This window comes from Pleurodeles waltl, chromosome 3_1, assembly GCF_031143425.1.
Source record: "Pleurodeles waltl isolate 20211129_DDA chromosome 3_1, aPleWal1.hap1.20221129, whole genome shotgun sequence".
Classification (NCBI taxonomy): Eukaryota; Metazoa; Chordata; class Amphibia; order Caudata; family Salamandridae; genus Pleurodeles; species Pleurodeles waltl.
The window spans coordinates 1,039,631,184-1,039,643,501 of NC_090440.1; positions in this window are offsets into that span (position 1 = coordinate 1,039,631,184).

A 12,318-nucleotide genomic window follows, 5' to 3' on the forward strand; every position below is an offset into this window, starting at 1 on the left:
TCCAGCTTAGGGGTAGGATTAGCTTCAGCGATCTTCCATCCTCAGCACAGTGATTACATTAAGGACCCTATTTAGAGTTTGATTGACAGAATACTCTGTGGCAAACATGGAAGAAGTCCTTGGGTGAGCACCTGGTGCCCATTTTTAGAGTCGTGCAGCCGGGCAGGGCTCGCTGGAAGCACTGTGAGCCTAGATGTGTTATGAGGCCTGCAGTGGCCTGCTCTGTTTGATAGCATGGCAGTGCTGAATCCGGGGACACCCCAGTGAGGGGGCCCACACACAGCCCAGTTTTCTGTGGTGATAGCAGCTCAGGGATTCTACCGGAATGTTGACGGTCAGCAGCTTATTCAGCCCGAATTTTTGCCAGAACTTGCTGAATACTGATGCCGGAGACCAGGAAGCATTTGTGACCCGAGATCTCGAGCCCACTTCAGAATAGAATGGGTGGAAGGTGGGGGTGTCTTCATGTTTGAACACAGATGAGGTGTACACACTATTGGATGGCATAAACTAGAGCCCGTTCCAAGAACAAGAGATGCCTGAAGCCAACCGACTCAGACACAGCACTGAGGGCCGCAACACCCTAGTTGTTAATACACAGTGTGTATTGGCAGAATCCTATACCTTTGTCCAGATTCTGGGGTTTAGACCGACTTTCATGGGCATAAGGACCTATGTGTGCGCCCCGTTCTCCCATTTTCCCTTAACTTCCCATTGTCTAAAAGCAGTAGTGAAACCCATAACAGCCAAGTAGCTGGGGTCTAAGGTCATACCCGGATAGGCCAGCACATCTGTGCAGCAGGCCCTTTCAAGGAGAATTACTCAAGGTAATTCGACCAAGTACTGCAAGAAATCAAAGACTCACAGGCTGCCCTAGAATTAAATATCAGTGCTGTAGTGCTGGATGTGTTATTGTTGTGAGCTAACCAGAGGAAAGTGGTTGAATTGTTTGAAAACACTGAGCCATCTATCACATCAGTACAGCCTACTGTCAAGGCGCTCCAGACAGAAATGGACAAGCCGAGAAATGAGGTCCAGATCTTGAAGGGTCAGGCAGAAGGCACAGAAGGTTGTTCCAGACGGAACAGTGGGATATCAGAATCCTCAGAAATAACAAATGTTGAACTGTTTCTAGAACAATGGATTTTGGGCAGTGTGCTGGCAGACAAGAAACCAATATTTTTCTGTGTTGAACGGGCACGCATGATGCTGGGCTGACCACTGCCGCCCTATCCTCCACCAAAGATGGTGATGACACGTCTTTTTAATTATAGCTACAGGGACCTTACCCTGCAGCTCTCCAGGACCAGGGTCCCTTGACAAAAGGAAAACAGTACAATTAACATCTTTAATGACTTCACAAACAAAGCCCAACAGTTGTATAGTTCTTATGCAGAGTTTAAAAAAAACAGCGGAGACAGCTGGGGTTACAAATATGCCCTTATATGCTCCCACACAACTCAGGATTGTAGCTGGTGATGAAACCTTGTTTTTCCACACAGCACAGGATGCGTGGCAGTGGTCGCAATCAAAGGAACAGAAATCCTCCAAGCAGACCCAGATTTAAGTGATGGTTGGAGCTCTAGGCACCATAGGAGACGCAGAGTTATGAGTCCGAAAAGTAAACCTATCAAAGAGGTCCTGGAGGAAGTGATGACCCAGAGTCAAAAAGAGACAGATGTTAGCCTTTCTGATAAAGAAAGGGACAGAGAAACAGAAGGCAAAAACAATGGAGACGCAGACCTGGAAATGTCACTGCGGCCTGCCTTGATGCCCAGAGCCACAGATAACATTAAATAGGGCATGAAGAGTGAGCGCGGACTGGGAGATGGTGGTGGGCTGGCCCCATGAGCACAGGTTGCCAGAATTCCCACCGCTTGTTCCTAGGGTCCATTATGTGCAGGGCAGGTCCATTATGTGCAGGGCATGAAGGAAAGCACAGGAGCAGGCTTTTTGAGGATGTGAAAACGTATAGCCAATCCACACACACCAGTGGACTTCGTTAAGCGGAAGTGCACAGATGCTTTTGCCCCGTGGCTGTTACATAAGTGGCAGACGGCAGGTTGCCACCCTACTGGGGTAGAGGGGTTGGGAATAATAATATAATATGTTGTCTAGCTCTCTTCAACAGGGATGTGGACGTGGAGACTGTTGCTGACAGGAACAATATGTAGTAATCGGTGCCAGGCGACAGCAGTCCTCAGCATCCTACATCACCTTTACATGAAATGTATAGGGTGTAGCCACGCTAGCCTTTAGACATAAAGTGTACATGTTCCTAAAGAGCCAGCATATTGACATGGCCTGCATACAGGAAACACACATGAACACTACAGTGCTACAGAAGCTGTTGAGGAAATGGAGGAGCTAAGTAATAGGAACAGCATACTCAGCATTTCCCAGAGGTATTGGGGGGGCTTTGTCTATATAGCACTGAGTTTTCCTTTTGTGATCAGACATAGCTGAGTCGATCAAGAGGGCAGATATGTGGCGGTGGAGGGGTCGCTGGACAGGGAGCCTCTTGACCTGTTCATGATATATGTCCCAAACTCTAATCACTCAGCTTTTCTGGATACTTTGATCACTTCACTACTCCAAGACATGACTGTGTCCACCATGTGTGCATGACCTGGAAGTCGATCACTCTGCAGTACACCATCCACCTTCCCCCACGGCAGGGCACACAAAGTAGTAGAACTATGGCCCATTTGCAGGTTGAATATATACGCATGGGATCTATGGAATGCTTGGAGATTCATGCATCCAACCCAGAAGTATTATTCCTACTACTGTACCGTACACAGGCTCATGCTAGACTTATTTCAATTCTACCCACAAACAACCACTTGGATATTAGACACAGATTATTTTGGGTGCACGCTGTATGATCACAGCCCCCCACACTTCATAATGGCGATAGGATGGGCCATGCAGATATCAACTTTGCGTTTCAACATCCATGCACTTCTGGGACTATTATTTAAAGACATAGTGGGAAGGGCTGTAGTTGTCGACTAACGAGGGTATAGCCAGTGACAGAATACTGGAATGGGATGCATTAAAAGTAGTAAATGCATAAGGCATTAAGAAGGGACTGGATAGAGCTAATTTAGCATGGATGGGGAGATCCACAGAATTGAACGGAGTCTTGAACAAGGGCATGGAGATGCCCAGCACCTTATGGCACTGAGGGAGCAGTGTAAGGACTTGAAGAACAGATTGGGACGGATGGACTTTTGGGAATATGTGACTTGGCAGCATGGTGAAAGCAATAAAGTAGGGCAGCTACCAGTCTGGCTTTTGAGGGATAAGGCAATAGGACATCCAGAGGCTATAAGACATTCGCAGGGCAGGTCGATTAATTTGCAAGCCAATAATAATTTGGCCTTTGAGGAATATTTTAAGATGCTTTACAAAGCCCAAGACATGTGCCATCTGTGTGACCTACATGAACATCTGGAGGGCATAGAGATCCAGAGGATGGATCCTTTGCAGCAACGTATGCTAGCTAAACCCCCAGCCATAGGGGAGGTCTGAATGGTGATGGACCAGAAAGAGCGCAACAAAACCCCAGAGAAAGATGGACTCCCGGCTAGTTTTATAGTATGTATAGGACATGCTGTCCCCCAAACTAGCTTTCTTATATGAGTAGGACAGCCACCTAGGCCGCCTTTGGGGCTCCATGAGAGAGGCACTCATAGTAGTTCTACAGAAGCAGGGCCAGAACCCCATGGATGTCTGCTAATATCAGCAGCTGGCAATGCTCAACCTAGAATATACAGGTCCAGGGAAAATACTTGCAAATAGGTTGCTATAGATAGTGCATTCTGTGATTCACCCAGAACAAAATGGGTTGGTATCTAGCAGGAACACCTTTTTGATTCTGCACCACTTGAAAAGCCTAATATACGGTGCTGTGCGGGGGGGGGAGGCGAGTCTCAACAGGTGGTGATCTCCCTCGACACAGAAAATGTATTTGACACTCTAACCTTGAGATATAAAGGATGGCAGAGGTATGCACTGCTTTATAAGACAAATGGCACTGCATACATATATGGATGACATATGAGTAGAATGTTGGGACTGAATGCTTAGGCCCTGATTACAAGTTAGGCTGTTAATTCCATTCGTTGTATAAACCCCTGTTTATGTACAGGACCGGATTATAAATTTGGTTTTATTTAATGCATCCGATAATTATTGGGAGCATTAAATAAACCAACAGGGGAAAACATACCGTATTTCCATATCATGCGAATTTTGGAGCGTTAAACACCGAAATCATTATATTATTCCCGATAAACTACTAATAGGTGTTATTTATCACAGCCAATAAATAACGTACCCCATGGTTTAGTTACGCCTCAACTTGTAACCTGACTCTTAGACTACAACATGCAATTCCAGACGGTTAAAGAAGCCACATAAGTCAGAATGTGCAGCTCCTGTTGATTATTACCATTTTGCTTAGGGAGAACCAGAATGTGTTGCAAGATGAATGCCTAGGTTACGAGGAGAGAGGAGGCACAACTTTATGTTCAGTGTGTTTGTAGTAAATTATGCTTTACAGCGCTGTAAAGGGAATTCAATACTGCCACAAATAGGAAGACAATCATGGTATGTAGACTGGACAGAAATAGGTGGAAACAAGAAGGTTTGGTGGTCATTATGAACTTGACAGTAAGGTGACTGCCACGCTGGCAATGGCCGGTAATGACTGCCAAATAATGACCATGGAGGTGATCCCTCCCATAGACAGCCAGTTTACCACACCAACCGCCAGTGCGGTACGACCACTGAACACTGCGGTAGGCACCTACAAGCAGGCAGAATACATGGATCCGCCCACCATATTATGACATAGCACACCGCCAGGATTTCCGGGGCGGTAGCAAAGACACCAAAAACCTGGCGGAAACACATAATATGAAAGGAGACACCCACCTCAAGGGACACAGAGGAGTCCGCGGTCGCCATGGAACCTGAACTACAAGTCTTCCCGATGCTGTACCATGCCATGGCCGTCCTGGGGCACCAACGCCGACGAAGACGACAATGGTGAGTACAGCTGCTTAGCACACAAAAGAGGGATGGGAGAGTGACACACACACGCACAACACACACCATACACACAGACCACACACCCAGAACCAGCTGCAGAGTAAATCGACTGTAACAGTAGCCAGGAGCAAAGAAAGCCAGGACACATACCTCTGTTCCAACCACTGTAATCATGTTGGATGAAAATCCAAAATCCAAAGACATACACAACTGCATATTTACATGCAGGCCCAAAGGCCAGTTCACAGTCTCTAATTCCCACAGGGCAAAGTCCACGGCCCAACTTGACTCCTGACAACAGCGAGACTCCACTGTTTAGGGCCATCATGCTGGAAATGGGCAGGCACCTCAGGGGATAGGGTGGTGGTTAGGGGTGTATTCTCATTGGAAGGGGGCTCCTTGCCCACTGGTTCTGGAGGGGGCACCTTGCCCACTGGTTCTGAAGGGGGCACCTTGCCCAATGGTTCTGGTGGGGCTCTTTGCCCACTGGTTCTAGAGGGGGCTCCTTGCCCACTGGTTCGGGATGGGGCTCCTTGGCCTCAGTTTTGTGAGGGGCCTCCTTGGCCTTAGTTTTGGGAGGTGCATCCTTGGCCTTTGTCTTGGGAGGGGTCTCCTTGGCCTTTGTCTTGGGAAGGGTCTCCTTGGCCTTTGTCTTGGGTGGATGGGGGGTTTCCTGGCCCTAGGTTTTGGAGGTGGCTCCATGGTCTTGGTTGTCTGTTTGGGAGGGGGTAGCACCTTAGCCCTCCATTTTGGGAGCAGAGGAGTGTCCTTGGGGCGGGGGGCCGGCATTGTACTCTTGTGCCCCTTACTGGCAGTTGGAGACTTTGTGGGTGGAAGAGACTTTGGGGGTGGAACAGTGTCAGACTGGGTGCTTGAGGTAATGGCCTGGGGGGTGGGACCTTCCTCTTACGGGCAGTACAGGGGAGGGGAAGGGGAGGGCGAGGGAAGAAGTCAAGGCAGGCAAGGAAAAGCTTCTTAGGTCCAATGGGGAGGGATGTGGGAGGAGGGATGGGAGTGGAGGTAGAGGAAGTGGTTGTAGGAGGAGGAGGCATGCTGGACTTGGGTGCAGGTGCATGGACAGTGTGCATGTGTGAGGTGGATGGCTGTTGGGGAAGTGAGTGTGAGCATTTGTGTGTCTTTGAAGGGGGCAGACAGGGTGGGGAGGTCAAACAGCACAAATGGATGGATGTTGTGGTGGTGTCTGCAAGTGAGGTGGGTGTACTGCATGATGTGGTGATGGTGGTGGTGGTGACGGCGCATGTGGTGTGTGGGGTGCATGTCTGCAGGCCTGCTGTTGTGGTGACTGTGGGCAAGGCTTGCAGGTTGGCAGGATCAGGGACTGTTGATGCAGTGCTTGCAGGTGAGAGTGTGGATGTGACTGTGAGGAAGGAGGAGGGGGAGACAGTGGAGGCAGTGGATGATGTTGTGTGTGCATCTGGGTGCTGGCTGTGTGAGTGTTTGTGGTCTGAAGTGTGCTGCCTGTGTTTGTCTGTGTGGGCAGTATGGACCTCAGTGGCATACCACTGGCTAAGAACCACACCAGGTAGAAGCCAAACACTGACAGCTACACACCAACTGGGACCAACTAAGCCCTGTCTGCCATTGAAAGCCAGCTACCTAGCTATCAAAAACATGCACTTCACCTTATAACCTAAGCTGGACCACACAGCAATGTCTAGACTGGCATCCACTGACTAGTACCCTGCACCCAAATCCCATGCCAGGCAACAGAGATGGTTGTCAAACACACTGTACTCACCCGCCTGTGGCTGCTGTAATGCCCTCAAGCGCCCATCCAACTCTGGGTAGGCCACCGCAAGTATGCGGGCCGTCAGTGGGGTCAGGTTCCGCAGTCTTCCGGACCTAGTGTCAAAGGTCCTCCCATGGTTTCCTGCAGTGGGTGCTCTGCTTGCTATAGACCCCTAGGGTCTGCACGTCCTTGGCGATGGCATGGCGCAACCCCTTCTTCTGATGGGCTCTGACCTGCAGAGGGAACAGAAACAGTAGGACACCATGAACCAGACAATCCAGCCTGTCACACATATGGCCTACAAACTGTATTTGGCCCTCATCAGGTACACATATGACCCGTACCCCTGCATTAACACTGCCGCCAGCCATACCTCCCCAAAGGACACACTGCCAGCACATACACACATCTCCATGCAGCCTTGTCGCATGCAACGTACTCATGGTGTATTTACCTGTTGGTCTGGAAGCCCATACAACTGCCCATACAGGGGTAGGGCTCTATCCACGAGCCTCTCCAACTCCTCCGACGTGAAGGTTGAGGCCCTTTCCCCTGTTGCACGTGCCATGGCAAGTTCCAGACACGGGTCACAGCAGCACAAGCAGTGGGGATGTCGTCCTGTGGAAAATCAGGCATCAAGTGAACTGGTAGAAATAAAATGGATGTCACGTCCGCGGCGGTGAACACCATCACCGCTGGCGTTGATCATCATTGGTTCCCATACTCCATAGAGGGCTATGTCAGCCAATGAGGAATTTCACAGCGCTGCAGACTGCCTCCCGCCATGATGTGAAGGCTGGCGGAGTGAGTTCACTTCCACCTGTGCCTGCATACAGGACAGGTGATTGCCATTTTATAATGCTAGTACACATGTACAGATTAAAAAGTGCGTCACTGTAGTCGAATGTACACACCTAGACAATTCCAGTGTCCAACATACAAGCATGCTCTGTGTACACTGCTGTAGTGAGTTCATAGTTCCTGTTGTCACTCCCTTATTACTTTTGGGTCCCTTAGGTACCAACCACTGCAGAGGAATTGGAGGAGGGGGCAAGCACCTGTGTAGACCCCTTGTGGACTTGGCTATACTGGAGGCCAGGCACATCATACTCACCTATCATCTGGACAGGGTCACTGTCACAGAGCTGTGTGCACAATTGGAGCCTGATCTGCTACCTGCTATCCGTTGCACCACAGTAATCCTCCACTTGGGCAGGTACTCTCAGTGCTCCATTGCGTGTCAACTGGCTTTTTCCAGGTGACAGTGGGTTTGGCTACAGGAATGTCACAGCAAATGTTCTCTATTGTGTTTGCAAGGGTTTTGGCAGCCTTGCTCAAACACATATGCAGCTACATTGCATTCCCCCAGGTAGATGATTTACCCACTGTGAAGGCTGGATTCTATGCAATGGAACATATACCACATGTTATTGGGGCCATTGATGGGACCCATATTGCCTTAGTCCCCCAGGGCCAATGAACAAGTGTACAGGAATAGGAAGAGTTTCCACTCAGTCAGTGTCCAGATAGTGTGTGCCTTGCTGACCAGTACATCTCCTACGTCACGTCCAAGTATCCTGGGTCAGTGTATGATGCCTTTGTCCTGAGGAACAGCTGATGGCACAACTACAGAGGCACAGAGTGTGGCTTATAGACAAGCCTGAGTCCCCACCCAATGTATGTGAGTGTATGCCTTCAGGAATCATACCCCATGCCATTGTGCAGGGCTAATGTGTGTGTCCCACTACTTGCAGGTGATACCAGCTACCCAAACCTGTCCTGGCTCCTGACCCCTGTTAGGGATCCAAGAACAGGGGCTGAGAATAGGTACAATGATGCTCATGGGCATACCAGGTTGAAAGGACCTTTGGGCCCCTGAAGCCTAGTTTCAGGTGCCTCCACCTGACAGGTGGATCCCTATGTTACTCCCCTGAGAAGGTCTGCAGGATTCTTGTTGTGTGCTGCATGTTGCACAATATGGCCCTCAGATGGCATGTGCCCTATCTGTAGGAGAAGGGGGGTGACAATGCAGCCGTGGCAGCAGTGGACATTGAGGGCAGTGAGCAGGAGGAAAAGGAGGAGGATGTGGAAAACAGGACACATATGATCCAGCAGTACTTCCAATGGCACTCAAGTAAGTCTGTTGACTAAACGTTTCACCATTTCAGTGTTGTGCTCTGTGGCTGTAGCATAATGCCAGTGATTACCTTTGCATCCCACCTGTCACCTATGTCTTCCCTTACTGCAGATGTTGCTGTGGTTACAGAAGTATAATGCTGTGATGTGTACAGACTGCTGAGACACATTTGTAGGATGGTTCAACATATGAATGGACATTTACACATGATCATGGAGTTCAGTACAGTTCAATACATTGTACATTACCTTCAGATAAAGCCCTATTACTCAAGTTGTGTCCAAGGGTGTTTATAAAACATGTGTAAACAATGCAAAGTGCAATAGAGTGGGATGATGGTTGGGAATAGTCCAGAGTAGTGGGCCAGTCTGTTTGTACCACAGGCCCAGTGTCCAAGGGGCCATAGGAAGGGGAGCAATGGCAGCTCAAAGTGGACAGGGTGACACTCTGGAACACAAGGGGGACATTCAGGAGGTGCTCATTTCCTGGCAGCGGTCTTGGCAACTGTCTCTGGTGTCTGTGTGGGTTCCAGGGACCGTTTGTTTGGGGTGGTTCACCTTCTGCAGTGGAAGGGGTGCTGGTGGCCTGTGGGTCCTGTGGCAGGGCCTCCGGTCTACTAGCTGCAGCAGATATAGAGGGCTGGTCAGGACACTGGCTAGTGGAAGGGGCCCCCTGGTGTGCTGTGTAATCCCTCATGATGGTGGCCATATCACCCAGCATCCCTGCAATGGAGACCATGGTGGTGTTCTGGGTCTGCAATTCTTGTTCAATCTCCTGGTGGTGTTCCCCCTGCAGCCGCTCGTTCTCCTGCATGATGTTTATTACCTGACCCATCTTGTCCTGGGATTGTTGGTAAGCCCCTAGGACATTAGTGAGTGCCCCCTGGGCAATCGGTTCCCTGGACCTCCCCCTGGCGCACAGATGTCCTCTGACCGTCCCTGGCTCCCTGTGCCTGTGTCCCCTCAACAGTGTGCCCACTCCCACTGACCCCAGGACTCTCATTGTCTTACCTGTGAGGTGTGGACTGGAGTCCCTGTACAGGTTGGCACACTACTGATTGACCTGTCCTAGGGACAAAAGTCTGGGGATGTTGGGTGGCTGCTGTGGTGTTGGATTCTGAGGGGGGGGGCTCTGTAGTGGACTGAGTGTGGGCTGGGGTAGCCGACTGACCATTGGTCCTTGATGGGCCAGGGAGTTCATCCAGATCCAGAGCTCCAGAGTTGCTGTCATCACTGTGGGTATCTTCTGGTAGGGGACTGGGTAGCCGTGGCACCTCCTCGCTGCTGAGATTGGCTGGGGCACCTGTGGGGATGTAAGTGGTGTATTATGCTACATGTCTGTGACATATTCTGCATCACTAGCTTCCCCTATATTATTGCTGTTGCCCTGCCACCTTTATTTGTGTATGGTGATAAATTGTGGGATTGTTAGTTCTCCATGCTGTGCATGCATTGGTGGTGGGTGTACATGCAGGGCTGGAAGGGATGTGCATGCAGTGGGTATGGCATTCAGGGCTTGGAATTTAGGTTTGTTAACTGTGGTGCACTGTGTGGGATGGAGCGGGGTGATGGGTGTCAGGGAGAGGGGTCGTGGTGGCATGGGTGAGTGATAGGTAGTAAATGTTGACTCACCAGTGTCCAGTCTTCTGGCTACTCCAGTGAGTCCCTCAGGATGCAGGATTGCCAAGACTTGCTCCTCCCATGCTGTCAGCTGTGGGAGAGGAGGTCGGGGACCACCACCAGTCCTCCTGATGGAGAACTGGTGCCTTGCTGCAATGGAACGCATCTTCCCCCATAGGTCATTCCACCTCTTTCTTATGTCGCCGTTTGTGCGTGGATGTAGTCCTATGGTGTTCACCCTGTCCACGATCCTCCGCCATTGTTCCATCTTCCTGCCAATGGATATCTGCTGTACATGTGCTCCGAACAGCTGTGACTCTACCCTGACTATTTCCTCAACCATGACCGGCAACTTCTTATCGGTGAAACGGGGGTGCCTTTTTGGGGACATGGGTGTTGTGTGTACGTTGTGCAGAGTGTGATGTGTGTGTGGTACGTGTCGGATGAATTGGTAGTTGTGATATGTGTGTGCAGTTCTCTTTTAAATTAGCGTCGCAAAGTTTAGCCGTCTTGTCGTGTTGGCAAAGGATTGTGGGTAATGTGGGTGTGTGTTTTATAGTGCTGTTGGTGGGTGTGTGTATTTGTGTCAGGCGTGGGTTTTTTGTTTTGGCCAATGTTGTCTTGTTTTGTATTTGGGTGTCCATATCCGCCGCAGCAGTGTTCATCGCCAACGGTTTACCGCCGTTGAATATCCGCTGTGGTGATTTGTGGGTCATTATTTGGAGAGTGTAGTATTGGTGGCATAACGGTATGGCCCTTACTTCCGATAGTTTATCACGTACAGTGGGTCTGACGGATTTGTGGTTGTGGCTGTTTTCTGTCGGTTTTGTGTGTATATGACTTAATCTGGCGGACGGATGTTCACCTCTGCGGCGGTATGTTGGCGGCAGTCACCGCGGTGGTATTCAGAATTTACCACCAATGTCCTAATGAGGGCCTTTGTGTCTGACCTTGGAATGAATGAAGCAGGAATGTATGCCAAGAGATGATGAGCAGATCTGTAGCAGACAACTACTATAAAGCTGATCTAACTTTAACTTTTAAAAATGTTTTATTACATACTGGAAATTATGTTGAATAATGAGAATAAAGAGCAATGCATGAAAATAGTTAATGTTAGTCCTTCACAAGTAATAGGTCCCCACTTGTCTCCTGACAGAGAACAAAGTACCCCATTGTTGCACTTGACTCACTCAGAGTAGCAAATGAAAGTTGGTCAAGGCCTAATCAGGGCAGCTGGTGTAGGATAGCAATCCCAATTCTCTGGCATGCTGCAACAACACTCAATAAATTATTTGCCAGCCTGTGTGTTTGCTTTTAAAAAGGAAAAGTACTTTTATTAAAACACACTACTAAATAGTACCATTAAATTACAAATATATATGTCAGGTAGATGGAAATACCTTTGGTGACACCCTCACATCACATTTCACCCCTAGTGAGTCCTGAATCACATAGTCACAGCCCTGCTACACCTATCCCAGCTATAACATCACAATGTAAGGGGTGTGTTATGGTAAATAAGGCAGGCCTACTGGCTTTGTCAAGGGTCACCACATTAGTCATAATAACCACATATTATGATTTATCAAGGTAACCCATTAGAAGGAGTTTCATTAAATATAAAACAGGCCTACTGGTGTTGTCAGGGTATCACCACATTAAAAGAACAACCACTTATTATATGTGAACATTATAAACCATTTAAATCAGTGGAACCAAAACCTCATGTGGTTCTGAGTCTTTCTTTA